The sequence below is a fragment of the Mirounga leonina genome, unplaced genomic scaffold (genome assembly GCF_011800145.1).
Source record: "Mirounga leonina isolate KUSES-001 unplaced genomic scaffold, KU_Mleo_1.0 Mir_92, whole genome shotgun sequence".
Classification (NCBI taxonomy): domain Eukaryota; kingdom Metazoa; phylum Chordata; class Mammalia; order Carnivora; family Phocidae; genus Mirounga; species Mirounga leonina.
Window position 1 is genome coordinate 26475402 of NW_023270852.1, and position 12024 is coordinate 26487425.

General features: G+C 42.9%; 1 protein-coding gene and 1 long non-coding RNA gene across 3 annotated transcripts in view; one reads left to right on the plus strand and one right to left on the minus strand.

The window, feature by feature from the left end:
* Positions 1–12024, plus strand: part of PRSS23 (serine protease 23) — a 69555-nt gene that overhangs the window by 46543 nt on the left and 10988 nt on the right. Inside the window, exons 2-3 of one of the 2 annotated variants that reach the window (XR_004677461.1) lie at positions 8062–8176; positions 8743–8824. The gene's annotated coding sequence lies outside the window, so the exon portion shown is untranslated. The remainder of the gene's footprint in view (positions 1–8061; positions 8177–8742; positions 8825–12024) is intronic. The other variant, XR_004677462.1, reaches the window with a different exon arrangement.
* The window catches only part of LOC118003942, a 28102-nt gene continuing 21541 nt past the window's right edge, over positions 5464–12024 (minus strand). Inside the window, exon 2 of the long non-coding RNA XR_004677463.1 lies at positions 5464–5748. This is a non-coding gene — a long non-coding RNA (uncharacterized LOC118003942). The remainder of the gene's footprint in view (positions 5749–12024) is intronic.

Genomic DNA, 12024 nt, shown 5'->3' on the forward strand with positions numbered 1-12024 from the left:
ATGCGGAGGTAATTCCTGTTTTCCCCGGGCTGGATGGGCCCGGATCTGTAACATGAAGTACCTTATCCATGGGGCAAGGCCTCACCACATGGAGGCTGGAGAAGCTGTTGCAGCTGAAGGAACAGGAACTCCTTTGCTTCTGCTGCTGTCACTGTCTTCCTCATGGAAATGACCAAACGTCTCAGAGGAAGAGGTGTCTGTCCTATTTCCCAAGGAGAGTTCTTCCTCCTGGGCACTCAGTCATCCCTCCAGAGCCTCGGCTCATCACTCATTCCTGTCTTTCATCTCTCCTCGAGCTTTGCTCTCTACTGCCTCCTTCCCTTCTGCAGATAGGGTTCAGTCTTCTCCAGCCCTGGCAAGTAGGAAGCAAGGTAGCAAATGAGACTGGGGGAGACCAGGCCAGAGCCAGTGGTGAATGAAGTGATACTATTAGGAGATGGGAAGAAAAAAGTAGAAGCCAGAAAATGGAGCCAGGTCAGAGACACTGAGATCAATATAACAAATGGGAACCAAGAAAGACCATGATGCTCTGAGAAAACATGGGTTTGGAATTGAATCCTGGCTCCTTCACTTTCTGGCTATATGATAATCTTTAAAACAGTGATGTTATTAAAATCCACTTCCTGAGGTGTTATGAGGTTGAAATGACTTACTGCATATAAAATTGCTTAAACAAGTTTTATATTACATAATTGTTACTGTTACTATGGCAAAAAAGGAAAAGCTGGCCAACAATGTTAAATGCTTCTCTGGAATCAGGGTGGAAGAGGGAGTAGGGGTCTGTCTTCTAGTCCTTTCCTTTAAACTTTTGAAACTTCTCTCCATGATAAGAAAAGTATTTTACATAGTGTTCAAGAACACATATTTATTCATAAAAATATTGTAGTTGGCACAGCCACTCTGGAAAACACTGTGGAGGTTCCTCAAAAATTTAAAAATAGAGCTACCCTATGACCCAGCAATTGCACTACTGGGTATTTACCCCAAAGACACAGATGTAGTGAAAAGAATGGCCATATGCACCCCAATGTTCATAGCAGCAATGTCCACAATAGCCAAACTATGGAAAGAGCTGAGATGCCCTTCAACAGATGAATGGATAAAGAAGATGTGGTCCATATATACAATGGAATATTACTCAGCCATCAGAAAGGATGAATACCCAACTTTTACATCAATGTGGATGGGAGGGAGGAGATTATGCTAAGTGAAATAAGTCAAGCAGAGAAAGTCAATTATCATATGGTTTCACTTATTTGTGGGACATAAGGAATAGCATGGAGGACACTAGGAGAAGGAAGGGAAAAATGAGGGGGGGTGGAATTGGAGGGAGAGATGAACCATGAGAGACTATGGACTCTGAGAAACAAACAGGGTTTTAGAGGGGAGCGGGGAGGGGGGATTGGTTAGCCCAGTGATGGGTATTAAGGAGGGCACGTACTGCATGGAGCACTGGGTGTTATACAAAAACAATGGATTGTGGATCACCACATCAAAAACTAATGATGTATGGTGACTAACATAATAAAATTTAAAAATATATATATTGTTAAATACAAATTCAAAACCGAGTAAATTTTAAAGATCTAGCAAGTAGAGAGGAGCTCCAAAGGGCTGCAGAAAAGGAAAGGTTTTTAAGGTAGAGAGGTTGGGGGTGGAGGGGAAGAAAATTATTAGCAAAGAATCCATTGAAAATTCATGCCCACCCTGAACTTTAGAATATTTGGAATATTCTAAATAGCTTATTTGGAAAGAGGGTCTTTGCAGATGTAATTTAGGCAAGGATCAAGATGAGATCCTGCTGGGTTATGGTGGGGCCTAATCCGATGAGTGTGTCCTTGTAAGTGGTAGTAAAGGACACACAGAGAACTTGATGTAAAGATGCAAGCAGAGATTGAAGGTGTACTATTATAAGCTAAGGAATACTGGCAGCCTCCAGAAGCTGGGAGAATCTAGGAAGGCTTCTCTCTAGGCTTTCTGAGAGAGTCTGGCCCTGAGTACCTTGATTTCAGACATCTAGTCTCCAGAACTCTGGAAGAATACATTTCTCTCATTCTGAGCCACCTGGTTTGTAGTAATCTGTTAACAGAAGTTGGACGAAACCCATACATGTGCTTATAGGTATCTGAATCCAAAGCTTCACAAAATATCCTTACTATGTGTGATGTGCTTTAATATTTTCTATCAGTGCTGGTTGTGACCCACTAAAATTAATGTCATGACCCACTGATGGGTTGTCATCCACAGTTGGAAAAAAAAAAAACTGTTCTACTTTGTCTCTCATTGAGGATGAATGTTGAGTGAGAAAGGATATTTGGACTTGGTGATTAAGAGTCAATTCTGGATCATCATTAAATATAAACACAATCAAGAAGCCAGTGGGGGTTGGAGGGAAGAGTCAATGCCGACTAGCAAGGAAATAATTCAAGTAGGGATGGTAGGAGCTGATGGTTAGAATAGAGGTTTGATCATTATAACAAAGACCCAAAGTAGCAGTGGCTTAAATAATGGACTCCTGTTGTTAAAGAATAATTTTTTTTATATAAAAGGTAAAATCTCAACTCTCATACCAGTATAAACTGAATACATGTCAAAGATTTTAACTCATTAACTGATGAGGGATCCAGTAATATATGGAGAGTTCAAAATATCACACTTACACAGGTTAATCAGGAATGCTGAAATCAATTTATAAATACATGTAAAATTGGCTTTTTCCATGGGGCAGGAGTGGGGAACAAGGATGAGGGGAATTGACTATCCCCCCACACTGGACAGAATTTGTTTGCATGGGGAAGAGAATCATTTGGACCACTATCCATTATCTGTAACTTAACAGAGCTGTAAAACAGTTCAAAGATAATGAATGGTAGAGATAACTGCTGGATAAGCTCCTTAGAACACCCATGAATCTTTTTATTGCTCATTTCAAATTATTTCAGTTTTTCCTGGCACTCTCTTATATGAGAATGTAAGTATTCTAGAACCACCGTGGAGCTCCCTGTGCTGGGGGACCAGCTGCTTCTAACTTACTTATTCCTCCTCCGTCCCTAGAGTGACACTTTCATCTGCGTGGACCAAGATAGCGCTCCAATGCCACAACCACATTTCTTTCAACAGGAGGCAGGGAAAGGGGAAACTAATGCCCTTCCCTTTAAGGGTATAACTGAGAAGTTGTACACATGACTTCTGATCCTATTCTGTTAGGCCAGAACTTAGTCGTATGTTCATTCCTTGCTGCAAGGGAGGCTGGCACACGTAGGCTTTATTCCCTGTGGCCATGTGCCTACAACTTGAGGGCTCTCTTCCTAAAGAACATAGAACAGATATTAGAGGACAATTAGTCATAATCTTAATGAACGGACCTAAACCAGAATCCTGAGTTTAAGGATTACTAAATAATAATGAAGAAATGAAGACAGAACATCTTGGTTACTCTTTTGAGAATTGGCAAGAAAAAGAAGCAGCAGACCAGGAACAGGAAGGGAAAGTCAGACAGAAAGGAAAAGGGACTGGTTTTTCCTGGTCTTGAACTCCAAAGCTCACAGTACAAACGCCATCACCTGTATGTAGCCTTGCCTAATCCCCAGAGTTAAAAATCTCATTATCTCCTAAGCTCCCAGATGCCTTGATGTATGCCATTTGCCTCATCACTGATTATTCCTGTATGTCTCTTATCTCTCCTGCAGGCTCTAAGTACCTCCTTTGTCTTTTCAACCGTCACAGCCTCTAGTATCCTGCTTTGCCCACAGCTGACTTCTTTCTCATTTATCACATTCCTCCCTATTGGTCTCTCTTCAGTATGAAGCAAAAGAAGAGTCTAGTATTTCCCTTCCCCTTTCAACAGCACAGAGAGTTAACAGTGGTCTTTGAATAGTACTATTTCCATCTTTCACTCAGGATAACTGTGAGAAATGACTGTTCTCACACCTCAGTGTTGTAAGCAGGAGTTGCTCAGCAGTGAAATGTTGCTAATATGAAGAAGGAATGGGTGTTCTTTCTTGCTTCTTGTCATGCATGTTTCTGTAGGTTAATGATTTGTTATGTAGCTATTAAGATACTAGGATTGATAAATATGTACAGGGTCCTTTTGCAGTAAAACTGGTTATGATTTGAAAAAAAAAGTGAGACTTCAAATCCCAAGTTTGATAATCATGGCTTCAACTCAGATTTCATTTATATATACAGTAACACATAAGACTTAATCAAAGAGTAAAATGCCTGTTCTACCCAGGACAGTCTAGCATATTAGAAAATCAGAGGAACTTAAGGGGTGCCTAGATGGTTCAGTTGGTTGAGCCTCAGACTCTTGGTTTCCATTCAGGTCATGATCTCAGGGTCCTGAGATCAAGTCCCATGTTGGGCTCCGTACCCAGTGTGGAGTTTGCTTGGTATTCTCTCTCTCTCTCTCTCTCACCCTCTGCCCCTTCCCCCTCCCCCACTTGCCCTCTCTATCTCTCTAAAATAAAATCCTTTAAAAAGAAAGAAAAGGAAGGAAGGAAGGAAGAAAAAAGAAAGAAAGGAAGGAAGAGAGAAAGAGAGAAAGAAAGGAAGGGGAATTTTGAATACACAGTAAAGATACAAATCCTGATCCTGCTACTTACTAGCACACATGACCTTGGGTGAGTCATTTAACTTCTCTGGATGTCTCCCTTCTCATCCATGAAATGGGGATAATAAACCCACCTTGCAGGGCTATTCTGACATATAAGGCTATTGTATATACAATGTCATAAATTCAATGGCATTTATTATTATTTTAACACCAAACCAAGAGTATTTGGATTTTTTGACTGCATTCATCTTTTTTAACCAAATACATGGTATTGCTGTGTAGATACAGCTACAGTCTGCAGAAGATATGTCATGTTTATGTCCATTAGAGACTATATTAGCAAATGCCTCTGCTCAGCCCATCCATCATTTCAGGAAAATTATCAGAAACATCATAATGATTTGTATAACGTAACTAACAGTTCATCTTCCTGTGGAGCGGGTAAGTGGAGATAGGCTTATGATAGTAACTATACAGCTTTTAAAAATCTACCTTTGTTTCTTATTTACTTTGGATGGGGGATCTTTTTTAGACTCCTTAAAACTTTAAGTAAGTCTCAGAGCCCCCAGTTAAAATGACCAATTAAGTTGTATAGAAACTCTTTCCTTTATCCACATGTAATTATAGGGCAGATATTTCAGAATGTATATAAGCGGTGGTATTTTAATAATTTTGTTGAGGCTTGGGGCACCTGGGTGGCTCAGTCGTTAAGTGTCTGCCGTTGGCTCAGGTCATGATCCCAGGGTCCTGGGATCAAGCCCAGCATCAGGCTCCCTGCTTGGCGGGAGGCCTGCTTCTCCTTCTGCCATTCCCCCTGCTTGTGTTCCCTTTCTTGCTGTGTCTCTCTCTGTCAAATAAATAAACAAAATCTTTTTAAAATAATAATTTTGTTGAGCTTTAAGATGTGGTATCAAAAACTGCACATTCCTTCCAGTCAGGGGTAGAAAAATGGGACAGGGAGAGAGGAATGACTTACTTGGCCTTCCTACTCTTCAATAAGGCATTGACCCTTGTCAAAGAGAACACATATACATTCACACACAAACAAGGACTTCCATTTACCTTATTTTCAAATTTAAATTATAGTATCTGGTCATTCATCTTTGTCACAATCCGCCAAATAGTTTTGCAAGAACATGTTTCATAAACAAGCTCTCCTTTCAGCATCGGCCAGGAAGGTTAAGGTTTAGATCCTGTGTGATAGAAAACCTTTTTGTAATTCTCCCCCAAACATCTGTTCAGTCGTTCATCATTAACATCTGTCACCCATTTCTAGGCTCAACCCAGACAAAGCTATGTTTTTCTAACACACTCTATTCCAAATTGTTACCAAGTGATTCCTACTCATACTAATCTTACACAGGGATTGAGAAGACATCTTATTGGATCAAATTCGTCCTCTCCTAATGCAGCATCTACCCTGCAGCCTTGGCAAAGAGCCAGTGGCTCAGAGGAAGGGAAATTCCTCCTTACATGCTAACACTTTCCTGCCTCAAATTGGTAGTTACACTGAAACTTTTAATTCTCTTTAACCCTTCAGGGTTAGCAACATTATCTCATGCATCCTATACATTTGTGTATCAAACTTTGGCCCATCAGGCCCATCCTATACCATATTCAAGCCCCAGTGGGGTTGCTTTGCAAACTAGCTGAAGTAAGAATATATGAAATGTTTTCTAATACTTGACCCAATTATTTGCATAAAAAGGCAAGAAATGTTGGCTCATTTGGAAAGAGCAGAGTGGTTAAAAGCATGCAGACCTGAAATGATATCTTAAAAATGTCAGTTAGCTTTGGACACTTTAGTTAATGACTCTGGGCCCTCATCTACTTAATGGGGAAAATGGGTACATTATTATTATATGAGTTAAAAGAGACATTGTATGTAAGGTGCTTGACACAGTGCCTAGCACATAGCAAGCAACACAGTGGTAACTCTTGCTATCATCACCATCATCATCATCAAAGAAGTAGAAAAAGACCAGAATGGCTTTACCTTGCGCTTTTACTCTCAGCATGTCTTTTTCCTTTCTGCTTAACCAGAGTTTCCTGAATGCCTCTTATGGGCTCAGACATGTGCCAAATAGTAGTATGAATGAGATAAATTCCTTCTCCTCAAGAAGCTCTCTCCTTAGTAGAGGAGAGAGATAGATCGATGACCTACTTCAAATCAGACTGTGGTAAGTGCTATACAGTTACAAGTAAAGCTCCACACAGATTATTTGAAGATGTTTTAACACCAAATCTCTGTTTTTCTTATTAGAAGACTTTAATTGAGGCTCATCTTACACAGCAAGTTAGGAATTTAAACCCCAGGGCAGACCTTTCATTTCAGTGGGAACCTAATGGTTATAATTTAGGTCAATGTTTATAATGTCAGTAGTGCAGGAAGCCGGGAGAGAAGGGTTTCACCTCTGTTTCCATGAATGTTTTAAAAAAAGATAATAATGAAGAAGGCCCCCAAACTGAACCAGATTGAGAAACTGAATTATTCTTTTTTTATTTCCATCACCAAATATAGTGTAAAAAAGATATGAGCAAGATGCCATGACTCATTAAAGCCAATTTGATATTATAAGGTTGCTAAATATTAATATCAATCTCTACCAACCAGTATCTGTCTGTCTGTCTGTCTATCTATCATCTATCATCTATCTATCATCTATTTTTTTTCCTTCTTAGAGATCAGAGAGTCCTATGGATTCCATTTTCCATTGAAGGTAATCGTAAGGAAAGAGTCCCTGTGGGAATTCGATCCTGGCCATAGCTATGGGCCCCTTTCCCACATTATCTGGGGAAAGGGCAAATGGAGCTGAGCACCTTCCAGATCTGTATCCTTCTGCTGTTGTTCCTTCATGGGTCCCTGCCCTGGGGGCCTAAGTCTTATGTGGGAGATAAGTGTGTCACACTGAAGACATGACATATGTGCTGAGACTAACAGATGGAATCTGAGTTCCTCAGAAGAGAGGGAGGGGGCAGACAAAGACTTTCTAGACAGAGGGAACTGCTTGGGAGAAGAGGGGTGCAGGCTCCTGATAGCTGGTCTGTAGGGGGAGATGCAGAATGGGAGTGGGGAAGAATGGGCCAGGAGCAGGTCCCCAAAGAGAGCACACATTCCTAGGAACGGGTGAGATCCAGTCCCCAAACAAAGACAACTTCCTAGGAACAAGTGAGATCCCAGGCCCATTCTAGAGACCCCTCAAATGTGTGCACTGAGGTCCACACGGGCCACATAATGCCATGTCTTCATGGAATTTTCCCAGTGCACAAATTGTTCCCTCAGGCTTTATCAGCCAGTGATATATTTCTATCCTCCTTCAACAGATTAAAAAATTGAAATTTATCAGTTGTGTATCTTTGGGTATTTTACTGAATTCCTCTGAACCTTTATTTCCTCATGTCTAAATGGAAAAAACAGCACCCACATCTCTGAGTGCCCACGAGCATTTATGTACATTGTCTGGTACTAAAAGGCACTCATCCATGCTCATTCCTTTGTGTCCTAGGGTTACCCACGAGGAAGCAATAAGAAATCAAACCCAGGTGTCCTGACCAGTAGGTCACGTGTGCTCTGAGGCATCCTTCTACGTCCATGCACACCCTGCAGACAAAGTGCAGCTGGTAAGTCCCAGATGAACTGCCACCATGTTCACATTGTGAAGCTGGGAGGTATGTGTCCCTTACCCTTCAACCCACCTACTTCAACAAACCCTGACCCTGCCAGCACATTCCTGTGCTGATCCCTACCCAACCCAGCACCCCGCCTATGGGGGCTGAGAGGAGAATCAAGCTAACTCCAACAAGTCAGGAAAAAATATCACCCCAAGGGAGGTCTCAGCCATGAAGTCAACTGGGAGGGGAAACCAAGGACAAGTGACACTAACAAGAGTGGATTTTTCAAGATGTGTTTGTCTTATAAAAAAAAAAAATTACAAAGGCAAATCAGATAACCAAAGAATGCATGATCTGTGAGAGAGAAAAGTAAGAAACCGAATTAGAAAAGGAAGGGGCTGACTAAAACCACTTGGGAAATAGAGATGTGTCTAAATCAACCGGCCCTAAGGACTTGCTGCTGAGATGCTTGCAGCCAAGTGGACTCCTTTCCCTGAGAGTCAACCTGAGATTAGAATCTTGTTCTCGAAGTTGGTGACATCTTTGAAACTTGATTTATTGTTTCCCCCTCAAAGCCTTCCTGTGCTGCAGTCGCAGGCACTTGGTTTCTGGGTCTGGATGTTGCCCTCCTCCCAGGCAGGATGTCAGCTCGGTCAGGTAAGAGGGAAGCGGATGTGTGCATGCCCAGGATGCGCATGCCCAGCTTCCGGCCCACCTCGCCTTGGAGCTTGGCAAACGAGCAGTCCAGGGCAGAGTGCGGGTAAGCCAGGTGCATAATGTCTGAGGCTCTGTAATGTGATACATCCGATCTGTCTAACCACAGAATTCACAGATTGTTTTAATGTGATCAGATCACACTCTGTCCCTGCTTGCAGCCCTTCTGTGATATCCCATGCCCCCCAGAATGCAACCCACAGTCATTAGGGGCCACGAGGCCCTGCATGGTGGCTCTGAGCTGCCTTACCATGCTCACTTTGTGTCACTCTTCCCCACCAGGGCTATGTCACAGCTGTGTTTGCCTTCTGACAGTTTGCTGGTGACTCCCTCCTCCTTCCCGCTCACAGTCTACACTTAACGCTCTGCCCTCTGCCTGGCCGCGGTCGCCTCACTCTGCCTCGCTGGTGCCCGCTCCAAATCTCAGTGTTATTGTCTCTCTCTTAAAGAGGGCTTCCCTGTCTCTCCATCCTAAGTAGGTCCACCCCTATGATGTGCTCACAATAGCCCAGTCTTCTCCTTAGTGGCTCTTGTTCAAATGCGTGCGTGGAGTTATTTGTTCAATGTCTATCGCCCCATCTCTGATAGACGGAGGCATTGACTACATCTATTTTATGTGTATTGGATACTGAGAACCTCACAACAGCTCCTGGCTCAGCACAGGGTGTGACAAATGTTCAGAAAGTGAATGAATGGCTGGTTTGAAGAGAACTTCAAGCTGATTGACTCCCACAGCTGATGGCTTCTGACCAAAATCAGCTCAGGACAGAATATCAAATTATTAAAACTGCCTGTAACTGAATTGAATTAGACAAAATGGTAGTTTGGCCAGACTGTCTTCTCCTTCTATCCAAAGAACCGTGTTAAAGGGAGGTCACTGGAGTAGCAGTTCGGTAAGCTCTGGCACTTGGTTTCAACTCAGGTGGTGAGCTCAGGATCATGAGATCAAGCCCCGCCTCTGGCTGGTACTCAACACGGAGTCTGCTTAAAATTCTCTCTCCCTCTCCCTCTGCCCCTTCTCTCTCTCTCTCTTTCAAATAAATAAATAAATCTAAAAAAAGGGGGTGGTCACTGGGCTGCAAAGTTATAAAGAACTTTGAGAAAAACAAGCCCTATTTTTCAAAACCAGAAAGCCACTAATCAGAAGTTTTCTGGGAGAGCTGGTCAACTCAAGTTTCTTTGTAGTCATACAGCCATCCATGTAAATGCTAAAATGTCAGAATTTAAAGTTGTTATTTGGAAAAGAAGCAGCTGCATCTCCAGAGAAACCCACAGCTCCTTGCTCACATGGGGTAGTAGTTTCCGGTGTGATCCTGAGAGGCCCAGCTGTTCCCATAACTAAAGGCAACTTCCAGTCATTCCTTTGGTTTTCCACTGATTATAAAATATTATTATAAAGGCAGTGCATGTCAAGTCATGGTCATTTATGAAAACCAGGAGACTGCCAGGGAAAAGTAAATAAAGAGAAAAACTCATGACTCATGTCTGTCTCCCTCTACTGAATCAGGACTGGGTTCACGGCCAGAAACTGGAAGTTGCTCTCTCTGTGTACCAGAACCGTGCTAGGCACATAATAGATCCTCCAGTCAGGTCTACCGGTGCTCAGACCCTGTGGGCACATTTTCTACAACCTCCAGAACTCCCCTCGCTTTCCTCCCAACTTCTGTTCTATTTAGACGTAGACTGTCCTCTGACCTACAACAGTATCTCCAAGCTAGAGTCTTCCCTCCTTTCCGACAAGGCATTTGTATTCAATTTTCTACTTCCTAAGAACTGTTATTCAGACTATCTCATTCCCATCTTTGGCTGACTTGGATAAGAGTCTTCATTCAAGCCTCAGCCACTTTGGGTCCACCTGCCTCCCCTCAGCCCAAGCCCCTCTATGAAATTTGAAAGAGTGAATCCCAGAGAAATGGGATACATCAGTTAGCTGCCACCAGCTGACAGGTAACAGGCATGGTGTCCCAGGCCTGGCTATTAAACTCCCTCCAAACATGAATGACAGAGGAGGAGAGATTAGTGCACACAATGCCACTACCTATGTTTTTTCTAGAGAGACAGTAAAAATACAACCCCCAAATACAATAGCATCAAGGCACAGATTGGTGCTTACTTTTCCTGATCTGAATGAATTCCAGATTGCTTCTCTCAACTATTTTATGTTTTCAGGCCTAAGTTAGAAATTTCTTCCTTTCTTCCTAAGGATAAAAGACGTATGTAAGAGTTGTTAAGAGCTTGGACTTTGGAAATTCTAGGTCCACCTCTGAGTAGTGGGGGAAAGCTATGTAACCCCTGCAAGCTTCAGTTTCCTTTTGCCAAGATACAGAAGATGAGAGTGCAGACAAAGCTTGCCCACTGGGATGTTGGGGAACTCACCTGCCCCAAGTGAATTATATTTCCAAAGATTAGATATCTTTTCAAAACAGCTTTTCCTGCTACCATGTGATTCAGATCCAGCATCTTCTAGATATATTTCTCCTCCTTCCTCCCTCTTCCTCTCTTGCTCTCTCCCCCTAATGGATTAAGAGATGAGATGTCTAATGTTAATTTGCACAACTGCAGTTAAAAAGTGTAAAAGAGGGGTGCCTAGGTGGTTCAGTCGGTTAAGCGTGTGCCTTCAGCTTGGGTCATCGTCCCAGGGTCTTGGGATTGAGTCCCGCATTGGGCTCCCTGCTCAGCTGGGGGCCTGCTTCTCCCTCTCCCTCTGTGCTCTCTCTCTCTCCCCCTCTCCCTCCCCTGCCCCTGCTCTTTCCCTCTGCCCCTCCCCCTCTCCCTCCCCTCACTTGTGCATGCACGCTCTCTCTCAAACAAATAAATAAAATCTTAAAAATACACACACACAGGGCACCTGGGTGGCTCAGTCGTTAAGCATCTGCCTTCGGCTCAGGTCATGATCCCGGGGTCCTGGGATGGAGCCCCGTATCGGGCTCCCTGCTCCGCGGGAAGCCTGCTTCTCCCTCTCCCACTCCCCCTGCTTGTGTTTTCTCTCTCGCTATATCTTGCTGTCAAATAGATAAAAAAAAAAAAAAAAAATACACACACACACAGAGGACTGAAAGTCAGATTGGATTCTAGTCCTTCTCCACCTAGACACAGAAACTCCAGTAACTCACCTAACTCTAGACCCATTTCCTCAGCTTCCA